The sequence below is a fragment of the Panthera leo genome, chromosome D1 (genome assembly GCF_018350215.1).
Source record: "Panthera leo isolate Ple1 chromosome D1, P.leo_Ple1_pat1.1, whole genome shotgun sequence".
Taxonomy (NCBI): domain Eukaryota; kingdom Metazoa; phylum Chordata; class Mammalia; order Carnivora; family Felidae; genus Panthera; species Panthera leo.
The window spans coordinates 99,240,849-99,254,133 of NC_056688.1; positions in this window are offsets into that span (position 1 = coordinate 99,240,849).

Sequence of the window (13,285 nt, forward strand, 5' to 3'; positions counted from 1 at the left end):
CTTGACAGGAGTTCCATTCCTACTCCCCATTTCCCCATCAAGAAGGCCACGTCCCAGCTGACTGCATGTGTGTGGGGTGGGTCTACCTCATGAGAACCAGGTCCTGCTTGACGTGTTCATTCTTCATTCATTCAGTCATGTCTTGGTTTGGTTTGTTTATATGTTTATTTGTCTACTAATTCTTTCATTTCATCACTTTTTATTGAAGGCCTTCTATGTGCTGGGCCTGGTAAGGGGGCACAAATATGAAGAGAGCACGTCCTGGGCCCCCAGGAGTTCACAGGCTTGCAAAGAGAACACACAGAGAACACACATGTTAAACAGATAGTATGGTTCTTTCAGGGGGTGGGGGAACAAGAGAGAGGTGCTACGTGCATTGGGGAGTGATTATTTTGGTCTAGACGACAGGTAGGGAAGCATGCAAGGGAAGAGGAGTGTCTAGCTGAGGAACCAGCTTGGGCAAAGGTAAGAAGGTGGAAAAGAACAAAGGAACAGTGAGCCTTCGTCCTGTGACTAGAAACAAGACAAGAAAGCAAAGAGCCTTGAGTGTCAGGCCAAGGAGACTGGGTTGCATCCAGGGATAGACGTGGAGCCTTTGCTGTTTGTAAGCAGGGAGTGTGCTGCTCATTTCCATCGGTGCAGGCAACATGCTGTGTCAGCTATGTGTTCCTGAGGCCTGAGTCTTGAGGGGCCCCAGGAGAGGAAAGAGATTCCATTATCCCAAGTCTGGCCAAGCCCAAGGGGCCTGGATACAGAAGCCCCAAAAAGATCCAGGGGCCAAATCTCTAAAAGTGGGGAAAATGACTCTCACTCTCTGTGCAGTAAGTCACAATATCTGTGTCCATTTGAATACCAGCAAGCCCTCTTTACCCTTCCTCCCATTTCCCCTCCTCCCAAAATGTACCAGAGGCCTCCTCCCTAGACGTTATACCCCCAGGGATCCGCTGTTATTCAAAGCCCTCGGAATAGTAGCACCCAGATTCTAAGCAATTCGGACCCAGAAGGGTCTGATAATCAACCACCTAGGATCTCGTAAAAGGGTGGGGAGGACACTTTTTTGAGTGCCCAGCACTGTGCTGGGTCTTCCACCCTTGTGATCTGACGTAACCAAGACAACGATCTGTTAAACTGAGGCCCAAGAGGTCAGTGACTTGCCCAGGGTCAAGTGTGTGAGTGGAGAGCTGGGGCATCAGATCGGCCTTTTGGGTCCCCGTGGGGAAGGAAGGAGCAGAAGGAAGAAGGGAAAAAGGCTGAGAAGCCAAGCACAGAGGGGGCAAGAGGGCAGAGAGGGGGGAAAGGGAGGATTGAAAAGGAAGAGGGGAAAAAAAGGGGAGAAAGAGTAAAAGAAGGAAGCAGAGAGAGGTGAGATAAGAAAGAGAATAGGCAAGGGGGTGGCAGAGGAGGGCAGAGGGGAGAGGGAGAGGAGAGGGGACAGCCTCCTCCTCCTGCAGGGGAGCAATGGGCCCAGAGAGGGTCCCCGACTTGCTGGAGGTCCACAGGATGCATCGTACCTGGGCTGTGGCTCTCATTCTCATCAGTAAGGAATGGATCTGAAACCGAAAATCTTGGAGGCTCCAAGGAATGAGAGGAAAAAAACCCACATTTTAAAAATTATTTTATTTTTTAAATAGGTAACATAGGCACATGGTACAAAACTCAAAGGCACAAAAAAGGGACACAGCTGCCCAGTTCTCCTTCCAGAGGCAACCCTCCCCGTTACCTGATTCTTGTGAATTTTTCTAGAGATAGTCTGAGGAGACACAAAAAGGCAGGTATACTATTTTGAAAACTTTACACAAAAGGTAGCACCCTAAACACATTGTACTTACCTCTGGTTCTATTTTTCCCCTAAATCCATTCCACGCCCAGACATAGAGAGCTGTCTTATTCTTTTTAATGACTATAGTATTTCACTGTTTGAATGGACTCTAATTTTTTTTTTTTTAATTAAGCTCTATACCTGACATGGGGCTTGAACTCATGATATCGAGGTCAAGAGTCACGTTCTACCAACTGAGCCAGCCAGGCACCCCTGGACTGTGATTTTTTTAATGTTTATTTATTTTGAGACATAAAGAGAGAGAGAGAATGCTAGCAGGGGAAGGGAAGAGAGAGGGAGAGAGAGAATCCTAAGCAGGCTCCACACTGTCAGTGCAGAACATGACATGGGGCTAGAACACACGAACCACGACGATCATGACCTGAGCCGAAATCAAGAGCCAGACACTTAACCAACTGAGCCAACCAGGTGCCCCTGGACTGTGATATTTTTAAATCACGAGAGATCTCATTCATATAAAAGAGTACACAAAACGTTTCTGTATAGTTTAAGGAGCAAAAATATGCTATGTAGCCTCCATCCAAGTCAAGAAATAAAACCTATCCAGCACTCTAGAAGCATCCTCCAAAGGTCCCCTTACAGATCTCTCCCTGTGTCTAGAAATAACACTATTCTAACTTTTTTAGTAATTATTTCCTCACTTTTCCTTTTAGTTTTGCCATTTACCTAAACATCTCCGCAGTTTAGCTTTTATCTTAGCAGACTTTAACCTCATATAAAAAGAATAATGGTATAAATATTCTTTCGGGTCCTGCTTCTCTTTCCTACCTTCAGGTTGCATGTAGCCTTGGTCTGTTTTCATTGCAGTATAATATTCCATGGTTAAAAATCTTATTTAAACAGTCTTTCATTGATGTGGACATTTGGGTTGTTTCCAGTCTTTTGCTGTTACAAATCATAATACAATCTATAAAATTTTCTAGTTTGCACATATCCTAGTGTGTGTCTTTTTTTTTTTAGGGAAGCTAGAGGGAATATAGGGAAGATCTGAGTTACACGTTTCCTGGGCTGGATGGACTGGTAACACTGACTCAGGATGTCTGCTCTTATGCTTTTTGCTTGTCTCTAAAAAAGCACCGTTCAACACAAATAACAGAACGTCACTTTCTGCCTTCAATGAAAACAATGTAGGAGAAAGGCCCACTACTGTGGAAGTAAATGTTTGAAGGGAAGTTAAATGCTATAAATTCTCCTTTTTCTATATTTAATTTTTCAAGGTTAATCTTGATGGTTAAGAGATTGGTACTAGAAAGAAAATCACTACAACCGGGACGCCGGGGTGGCTCAGTCTGTTGAGTATCCGGGTCATGATTTCGGCTCAGGTCATGATCCCAGGGTCTAGGGATCGAGCCCTGCATCGGGCTCCATGCTGGGTATGGAGCCTGCTTAAGATTCTCTCTCTCTCTCTCTCTCTCTCTCTCTCTCTCTCCTCTGCTCCTCCCCCCACTTGTGCACTCTCTCCCTGTCTCTCTTTAAAATAGAAAAAGAAAAAGAAAATCACCACAACTAAATGGAAGCTGAATCAAAACCCCGTGACCTCCTTATAGACACTAATAAATAGTATCAGAAAATCTAAAATAGAAATTAAAAGCCCTTCAATTATAAGTAATATTGAAAATGACATATCTGTCATATTCTAACTCACTGTAAAAAAAAAAACAGATACTTTAGATTCTATAACATAGGTGCACAGGAATTTTTGACTCCCTTCTTTTGACGTCAAAGGAGATGTGTTGTTTTTTTTTTTTTTTATCGAGTCCTAATTGATGCATAGTACTTTATTAGTTTTAGTTGTATTGCATTTAAACCAAATTTTTTTAGGGGCACCTGGGTGGCTCAGTTGGTTGGGCAACCAACTTCGGCTCAGGTCATGATCTCACAGTTTGTGAGCTCGAGCCTTGTGTCAGGTTCTGGGCTGACAGCTCAGAGCCTGGAGCCTGCTTCCGATTCTGTGTCTCCCCCTCTCTCTACCCCTTCCCTGCTCACGCTCTGTGTCTCTCTGTCTCTCAGTAATAAATAAACGTTTAAAAAATTTTTTTAATGTTTATTTTTGAGAGACAGAGACAACATGAGTGGGGGGGGGGGGCGGGGAGGGGCAGAGAGAGAGGGAGGCACAGAATCGGAAACAGGCTCCAGGCTGTCAGCACGGAGTCCAATGTGGGTTTCGAACCCGTGAACAGTGAGATCATGACCTGAGCCAGCTGGACGCTTAACCAACTGAGCCACCCAGGTGCCCCTAGTCGTACCGCACTTTAAATTTTGAGATAGAGATACGTCCTATTGCCCTCGATGAAAGTTGTAACAACTTTCCCTCCTACCAGCAGCATATGACAGTGTTATTTACCCACTCCATAGGACACGTGGGCAGCCCTGTGGAGTGCCAGGGAGGCCAGGCGGGCCTGGGTGGTGGAGGGCCAGGCGGCCCTTTGCCCTCATTGGACTGGGCTGCTGAGGGGGTAGACTGGGGACTATTGCAATCTCAGGGTGAGCAGGCAACAGGAAACGTGGGTGCTGCGTCCTCGAAGCTGACAAGACCTTGAACTTGCAGATCCCTTAACCTCATCCCAAAAGAGCTCTAAAATAAGGGAATGGCGCCCCATCCCCACAGTCCCAGCGACTGGTCTCTATGGGGACTGACAGAGTATAGGGGAAAACTGAGGCCTCAGACCAAGCACTGGGAAAGTTGACCAAAAAAAGCTGAGCCCGTGTACAGAAATGGCCGTCTTGCAACTTCCTCTCATGGTTGAGACACTGGGGGAGGCTCCTCGGGCCCCAGTCTGTGTCGCCTGGGCCCCTCAGAGCTTCCCAGCACTGGGCTGGCTCTTTAGGGCCTGAGAACCTCCAACAAATATTTACTCAGGGCCTCTGTGGGCCGGGAGACCCAAAGAGGCAAAGACTCCTGCCCTTGTGGGGTTTGTTCTGGAGCAAGAAAGACAGGGCTGAGCACGTCTTTGAGGGCATCTCACTGCAGGTTAGCAGGTAACAGCACTATAGGAAAAGAGCGGCCAGCTGGCTAAGGCAGGGCAGGCCATGCCCACCAAGAAGGGGAGATCTGAACAAACTCTGGGAGCCAGTGAGGGAGTGAGCTGAGCAGACCTCTGGGAGAAGAGCTCTGGGCAGGGACCCCAGCCCTGCAAAGTATGAGCCAGGACCAGCAGGGGGCTGGTGTGCCGGGAGGGGAGAGTGTGAGGGGCTGGGGCAGGTAGGGCTTAGTGGCAGACCTTGTGTGAAATTTCATTGTGACTGAGTGAAAAGGAGGTGCCCGCGAAGGGTGCCTTCTCTCAGGCGCTCAGAAAGTGCTTGTGAGGGACGCCTGGGTAGCTCAGTCGGTTAAGCGTCCGACTTCAGCTCAGGTGGTGATCTCGCAGTTTGTGAGTTCGAGCCCCACATGCAGCTCTGTGCTGACAGCTCAGAGCCTGGAGCCTGTTTCAGATTCTGCGTCTGCCTCTCTCTGCCCCTCCCCTGCTTGCACGCTCTCTCCCTCTCAAAAATAAATAAACTTAAAAAAATAATAATAAACTTTAAAAGACAAAGGCAAGGGGAAAGAGTAGGGATTAACTGGTTCCACCCTTACATAATCCTATGAGGCAGGCATGGGAAATGAGGCCAGAGGCTCTGGCGAGGGGGGGGGGGGGGGGGGGGCGTACCCAAGGACACACAGCTGGTGAGTGGGTGGGAGGTGACTGCAGTGGTCCTGGGGCTGCTGTCCCTTCCTCAAGTCTCTCCCATGGATATTTCTCTGCCTAAAAATCCTCCTCGGTTCTTGCTTGTCCACAGGGTGCAGTCCAGCTCTGTCGCCTATGCTGGAGCCCCCAACACCCAGGGTCCAGCCCGCCTTTGCACCCTCTCCCATCCACGTGGACCAGCCCCACCCCCACCTCCAACCAGAAGACACTACTCAACATTCCCAGAACCTCTTTCTCAATCTCCCAGGCCTTGCTCACAGGCCCACCCCTTCCACACCCTAAGGCCTCTGTCTTTTGTGGGCTCTCCTCCTCCAGGCTGCCCTCCAGACACACCCTTCCCCCCTTACCTCCGTCTCTCCCCAGCCCCCCTGAATCTCTCCTCTTGCTCTGCACCAACCCCTGCCTCCAGCTCCCCAGCCCCAGCAACCCAGAAGCACCGAGTAGCCCAACCTCCTCTAAGGCCCAAATCTCGGCCATCCCTCCTCACCCCTGACTCTTGCTGACCAGGCCTGCAGCCTGGGAGCTCACCTCCCGGCCACATCACTCAGCCTCCGGCACCTCAAACCCACCGCCACCCACAGTGACTTCCTTCTGCTCACCACGGCAGCACCTCCCAGCAACCCCCCCCAGCCCCGTTTGCTCTCTGAAGATAGGATGGCTTCTCCTCCAGGTGTAGGCCCCTTCTCCATGCAGCCCCTCCACCATCCTTCTCTCCCTAGGTACCCCTGGATCCTTCCCCACGATTGGCTGTGTGGCCTCTGGGCAAGTTCCTTCCCCTTAGGGAAGCTCAGACAACTCGATTCCACAGAGGGGTCAGCGAGACTCGCCTCCCAGAATCGTTCAAAGGACTGAAAGGATAATTTGTCGGTCTTTACCTAATATACAGGAGGGGTTCATTTAGTGCCCGTTTCCCTCACTGGCCTCCACACACGCTTACTGGGACCTGTGAAGGTTTAGGAGTGTGGCTCTGGAGACCTTGATTTGAATCCTGTCCCTGCCCTTTAGTCGCTGTGTAGCTGAGGGCAAGTCCCTTCTTAGGGCCTACGTGTCCCCACCTTTAAAATGGGGGCAATAACAGGCTGTACCTCACGAGGTTGTGAGAATTCCACAAGACATCATGTATGATGTTCGTGTGCGGGGAGGAGGGGGGGCACACCCGGCGTTCTTCCAGAGGGAGGAAGGCTCACCCTGTCCCTGCGGGCTCAAGATCCCAGCAGAGGTCCTCTTCACAGCTTCCTTGGGAAAAGAGAAATGCGGGGAGCCAGGAAGCTGCTGGAGGAGAGCCCCAGGACAATAGCACCCCTCCCTCCTCTGCCCCCCCTGGCACTTCTCTCTCACCCTCCCTGTGTGAGCAGTCAGCTCTCAGGAGGGGAAAGCCAGACAGAAAAGGGGCCCAGGACTGGAGCAGGGACCCTGAGATTGGATGAGAGGGGCCCTTTGAAAAGAAAAAGGAAAGGTAATAATTATACAACCGTCCTCACGGGCCCAGCACGTTGGATCCTTACAGCGAGGCTATGGGACAGGGATGATCTCCATTTCACAGATGAGAAATGGGGCTCAGAGCGGACTCTTTTCCAGGTCACAGGACTGAAAGAGCCAGACTCAGCACTGGACCCAGGCTTGTTTTACCCCAAAGCCTGTGCTCTGGGCCCAAGGCTGCCCAGTGTGTATGCCGTGAGTCCTTGGGAAGAGGTCTCTGTGCATATGACGGGAGGATCCTGAGGCGTAGGGCTAGGGAGAAACTTCGACTTCCGAGCTGTGGCCCAAGGCCAGTTTGAGGCCACCCAGGGGCCCTGGGTGGGGGTGGGGTACCACCCAGGGTGCGGAGCTAAAGGCGCGGGGCCTGGAAGGAGTTAACTGCATGAGGGGCCTGAGTGAATCAGAGGCTCCGCAGGCTGCGATGGAAATTCCCTGTGCATGGCGTGTGGTCACCCAGAAAAGGGAAATGGTGCTTTTCGGAGCAGGGGACGGCGGGGGCTGGAACCCGGGAGCAGACGCCTGCCCGGGTGGGGCCGGCGAGGGTGTTGTGACCAAAGACTCCTGGCCTCAGGCTCTGCTTAGGCTCTGGGTGGGAGAAAGAAGGTAAGGAGCCACCAGGCCAGGGCAGGCCTGGTCATTCTCCAGTGTGCCCATGGGCCCTGACGGATGGGTAGGAGTTCACCAGGCCCAGAGGAAGGAAGGGCACTCAGGCCGTGGGAACTACAAAGCACAGGAGTGTGACTCAGCATGAGAGTCTGTCCCCCATGCTTTTTCTGGAGAACTCTTTCCTGTCCTTTGAGCCCATCCCAAGTGATACCCCTCCGCACCCTGGGAGCACCATCACTCCCTTTCCGTGTCCCAAGGCCTCAGTTTCCATCTGGGAGCTCCCAGAATTTTGTAACTCATCTGCCTCCTACCCAGGACTGTAACCAGGGGTCATGCTGTAGCTTCAGAGGCAGCTTGCACCCAGCATAGAGCTGGCACCAAGTAGGTGTTTGGTGTTTGTGAAATGCCAATTTCACAGGAGGGGGCTCTGAGGCTCAGAGAGGTTAGGAGAAACTCAACCAGCCAGCTGGCTATGGCAGAGCGGGGCTCAGGCCAGGGCTTCTGCTCAGCTGGGACTTGGCGGGAGGCGGGGGCACTGGGCACTGACACCTGACCAGGGGTGGCCATCTGGCAACTATGCCGTCCAAAGCCTGCTTCTCTCTCAAGCATCAGACCAGCCCTGCTTTCGCTCTTGTCACAGTGCTAGGAGACTTCGGTCCTGCCAGTAGGGAGACTGGGGTACAAGATGGAACCAAAGGCAGTCAGGGAGAAGAGGGAATAGGGTGTTAAGAAACCTTGAATCCCAATCCAGACGCTCTCTAGCTATGGGGCCCCGTACACGTGGTTTCCCCTCTGAGCCTCGGTTTCCACTTTATGATGGTGGTCATGGGATAGGCTCGTTCTGGGGATGGAAAGATCTGACTGATGTCAACTGGAAACCTCTGCACCAATGTGAGGGAGTTGGTCTGTTATTAGTAATGAGTGTCACTTATGTGGCCTGTTGTCTCTCCTCGGAGCGGTCTCCTGCTGCAAGACCATCCAGCCTGCCACTTCTTAAGCCGGGTGTGCCGCGGCCTCAGGCCCAGTGTCCCTCTGCACCGCACGAGGGCCTGTCCCCCACACCAACCCAAGGAGAGCAGTGGCTGGGTCCTCCTGTCCAGAAACATGCCCTCCAAAGTCCCCAGGTGCCCCAAGTTCCACCGTCCACCCCAGATTCCTTGGCTCCTGTGAAGATGCAGGACGCCCAGAGAAACCACCCTCAGGAGGGATGGGCAGCATGGTGGCAGCCATTGGCGTTGGAGCTTTTCCAAGCACGAAGGGGAACTGAGAAGTGTGGGAATGTGCCTTGGGCCTGCCCAGGGTGGGCGGCCAGGCCCGGGTAGGAGGGGCTGTTCCAAGGAGTCCAGACTGATGGGGTCCGGGGGGTGCAGAGGAGAAGGGACCCGTCGGCCTGTGACAGTGGGGTTGGGCGTCACCGTGAGGTGCCTGCAGGTTGTCCAGACAGAGCTGGCCGGGCAGCGGGAGGCTGGGGAGCTGTGTGGAGAAGGAAAGAGGAAGCCATGGGGAGAGGGGGATGGGCTGCTGGGGATGGAGTGGGAGTGGGGGCTGGGGGGCCTGGAGCCACTTGGCCGCAGCCACTTCGCTTCTCCCGGTTTCGGTTTGTAAATAGCTGCCGGCTCCGTGCAGGCGGGATGGGCCCTGCCCCTTCTGTGGCCCGTGTCCAGGGAGGCCCGGGCCTGAGTGGCTGCAGCTATTCAAAGCCTGCATTTGAGGACCCCAGGAGGCATGGAAGCTGGCCCGGCCTTTCTCTGGGTGGGCAGGTTTCGGTGGGCCCAGCACTGGGCAGCCCCAACCTGTGGTCACTGAGGTAATGCAGCTGGGGCAGAACTTGATGACTTGGCCACATTGAGCTTATTTATAACTGGGCCTCCGTGGGCAGAGGCAGCTGCTGAACCGCCAACTCAGCACTTGGTGCCGGGACAGGATAGTGGGGGCCAGGCCAGGCCGATGGTCCCTCAGTCTGGGCCTCGGGGTCTTGGGATCCCCAAGGCCTCTTTGGCTGGAACCAGTGCTTGTGCTGTCTGTGTTGCACAGGCCTTGAGATTTAGGGCTTGTACTTGTGAGGTGGGCACCTCAGAACCTCCTAGACCAAGAGGGTGTCTGAACTCAGTGGACTGGTCGGTTCCCAGGGGGCTCATGCCTTGGCCTTCCTGGAAACTCTTCCTGCAGAGGTCAGGCACTGTCAGCAAAGTCAACAAGAAGCAAAGTCATCTCCCCTCCCATTCTTGCAATAGCAGTGCTTAAAAACAAAACAAGATGCGTTCGGGAAGAGGGCAATGCCAACTCCTGAGGCATTGGCCTGGCCTGGCCACCATCAGGCCTGGCGCTGATGGTGGCACTCCAGGCACCTGACAGAGGGGGAAAGATGTGGCTCCCTCCTGAGGCTCCCATGTCCCACCACACGGGTACCCATCTCCTTCTTAGACAGGAAGCACTGGCCCTGCCCCCACCCTCCAAAAGACCACTTCTGGAGAGGTGTCAGACCCCTTCCTAAGGTCTGCGGGAATAAAGAGGCTCCTAAAATCTTTCTCCCACTTTCGAATCCTTCTGGATCAATCTTGTCACCTACGACCCTCTGTCCCATCAACACCTCGTCTCCCAGACTTGATCCTGGCCTTCCCACCTCCAAGCCTTGTTCCAGTCTGGCCCCCGGCCTGGCATGCCCTTTCCTTCCCCCTAGTCTCTCCAAGGCCTACGCCAAGCCCTGCTTTGAGGGTCCCAGCCTCCGTGCCTACCTGTCCCCAAAGCAGAGGCTCTTGAAATATGAAATTCAAGGGGGATGTCAGAATTGGAGCAGAAATGGGCGAGAGATTTTAGATCATGGGGGCCACAATCACTACACAAAAGAGGAAGCCGACGCCTGCAGGGGGTCAGGGATGGCCAAAGGCACTCAGTGAGCAAAGAACAGAGCTGAGACCAAAACTACGTGCCCTGACTCCTGGCCTGGAGCTCCCATCCCTGGACCTCTGACCTCCTGGGCCCCAGCTTGGCCTTGAGTGATGGCCCCACCTGGCCCCTCACACTTGGCAAAGGCTGTTGGGTATGGGAAGGACGGGTTGCTGGTGTGGGGGTACCTCAGGCCATCCACTGCCCAGGTCTGGGGCCTGGCCTGGCAGGCCTACTCAGGCCCCTCTGGGCAGGGTCGGGGTGCCCAGCCCAGAGCCGCCCGGGCTGCAGCTGCCCCTGTTTCCACATCGGCAGTAGCAAGTCCGGGCCTGAGAAAACAGGAAGCGCCCAGTCACCACAGGAAGCATGTGTGCGCAGCCTCCCCACCCCCGGCCCATTGCAAAACGCCAACAGCCCCATTACCACAGGCACCACACAGTGGCGGGCAGAAACGCTCCGGCCGCCAGGACTGCCGAAGAACCGGACAGACAGACTCCAGCCCTCACTTGCCTGGGCCAGGCCACGGGGTGAATGTCCAGCCGTGGCCTTGAGGAGCCCAGGGTCCCCTAGGGTTCAGGCCTCATGCCTGACTCTGGATTCTAGAGCCTAATCCCAGACTGGCCTAGGCTAAGCCTGCTTTGGCCATCATTAAATCAGAATATGGGGTCAGGGGTCACAGGGAAGCCATTTCTCTGACTCGGTGGGTGGCACTGGAGGACTCTGTGCCTGTCCCTCAGACCCTGACAGGGCCTGATGCCCAAGCCTCGCTGACCCAGTTGGCCTAGATCCCACTGCCCCTACGACCCCAGGGAGCCATGTGCTGTCCAGTCCACACCTGCCACGCCCTCTGCCCAGCCCCGGCCCTTCCCAACCGAGACTTTGCTGGCCCCTGGGGTCCTGCCCAGGCTAGCCCTCAGGAGACCTGCGCCCCTCATCCCGCCCTGCCTGCCCCGACTCACCTCCCATTTCTGGCCACCCGGCCTCAACCCTTGGAAGGAGATGGGAGTGCAGCAAAGCTGAGGCCCGGTGCCTGGGGAGGCCTGTGCTCCTCCAGCCCCGGGGACGGCAAGGAAAAGAGAAGAGAGCAGAGCATTTCATGGCTATAATAAATCAAAGGGGGAAGTCAGAGCAGGAGAAATAAGAAACTTCCCTACCCTGGGCACAGGGACCTGCCAGGCAGCAGCCCCCGGCACCCCCACGGTCTTCCCTCCTCCCTTCTGCCTCCCTGGCCAGGACCCAGATCTGGTGCTTGCTCTCAGGCCTCGGGGCCCCACCTGCCCAGAGATCTCCTGGGCGCCCAACAACCTTTCTTGCTGTGCACCCTGGATCCAGGCACCTCTAGGTGGGGCTTCAGTTTCCTCCTCATGGACTCAGAACTCCATGGGGGGGGTGGGGTGGGGGGGGGTGCTGGCTTGGAGAGTGAATGGTCAGGCTGCCCAGCAGAGAGGGCTGAAGATGGGTAGTGCCCCTCTGGACAGGATGAAGAAATGAAAGAGGGGAAGGGAGGGAGGGGAGGCATTCTGGGAATTCCTGGTGGACAGTCGGGCTCAGCAGGACAAACGTCTGTGAGAGGGGACTGGAGGGCCAAGGCAAGAGGCAGGAGTAGGGAACAGAGGTGGGGAGAGCCCTGTGTTGTGAGAGTAGGCAGGGCCTTGACTTCAACTCAACTCCTGCACTCTCTCAAACCAGACCAAGGGGCCCAGGGGCCTGGGGGCCACTGTTTGTCCCCTCCCCCCATCATGTCTTCCTGAAGTGTCCACTCAACAGAGATACTGGGAGGGGAAACATTTTTTTCAGGCAGGGGGAAAGCTCCCATATTAAAAAAGGAGAATGAGGGGCGCCTGGGTGGCCAAGTCAGTTAAGCATCTGCCCCTTGATTTGGGCTCAGGTCCTGATCTCATAGTTTGTGACATTGAGTCCCGCTTGGGGCTTTGGGCTGACTGTGCAGAGCCTGCTTCGGATTCTCTCTCTTTCTCTCTCTCTCCCTCTCTGCACCCCTCTTCTGCTTGCTCTCTCTCTCTCTCAAAATAAATAAATAAACAAATTTTTAAAAAAGGAAGATGCAAATCTGTATGAATTTTTAAGATAAAATAAGGAATTTCAGAAACATTTTGCTAGTTTTGGGGCCTCTATGAGCCATGCGCCCAGCTACCAAGCAGACCCTCCTCCAGTGCCATTGGGGTGCATTGTGGAGACTCAGGCTGCCTCCACTTGAAGCCCTCCTGAGACAGTGTGCTCACTCCCTGACTCCAGGGGTCTCTCTCTCACTGCGAGCAAGTTCTCCTCAGCCCCACCCCTGGGTCTGCTCACGATGTCTCCTGGACAGCTACCAGCCTGGAGCTCAAGGCTAACAGAAGAGCCTGGCAGGGTCCAGGATCCTTCTGAGCCTCTAAGATCATTCACGACCTCGTCAGGCAGATAAGATAAGAAATTGGCAGTGACTGTTGGGAGTCCAGGCTGCCGAGCCAGACAGATCCAAGAGCATGCAGGGTGTGACCGTAACTCCCACCCTCAGTTTCCCCACTTGGAAAATGCCTACCTAGAAAATTTGCAAAGAAAGACAAAGGAGATCACAGGGTGATCGTGGGGCCTGCATCACACAGTGGCTTCTGACACTGTCATCTCCTCCCAGAAGCACCTATTTCCTCCCTCCTTTCCCTTTCACCTGCCTGAGGTGGGGTGAGAACTTCTATTCCCTGCTTTTCTCTGCACCCCCACCCCCCAGGGCCCTTGGCCTCGCTCTGACCTGTCCTGATCTGGGAGAGTGTTAGAGCTGAGGTTCCCAGCC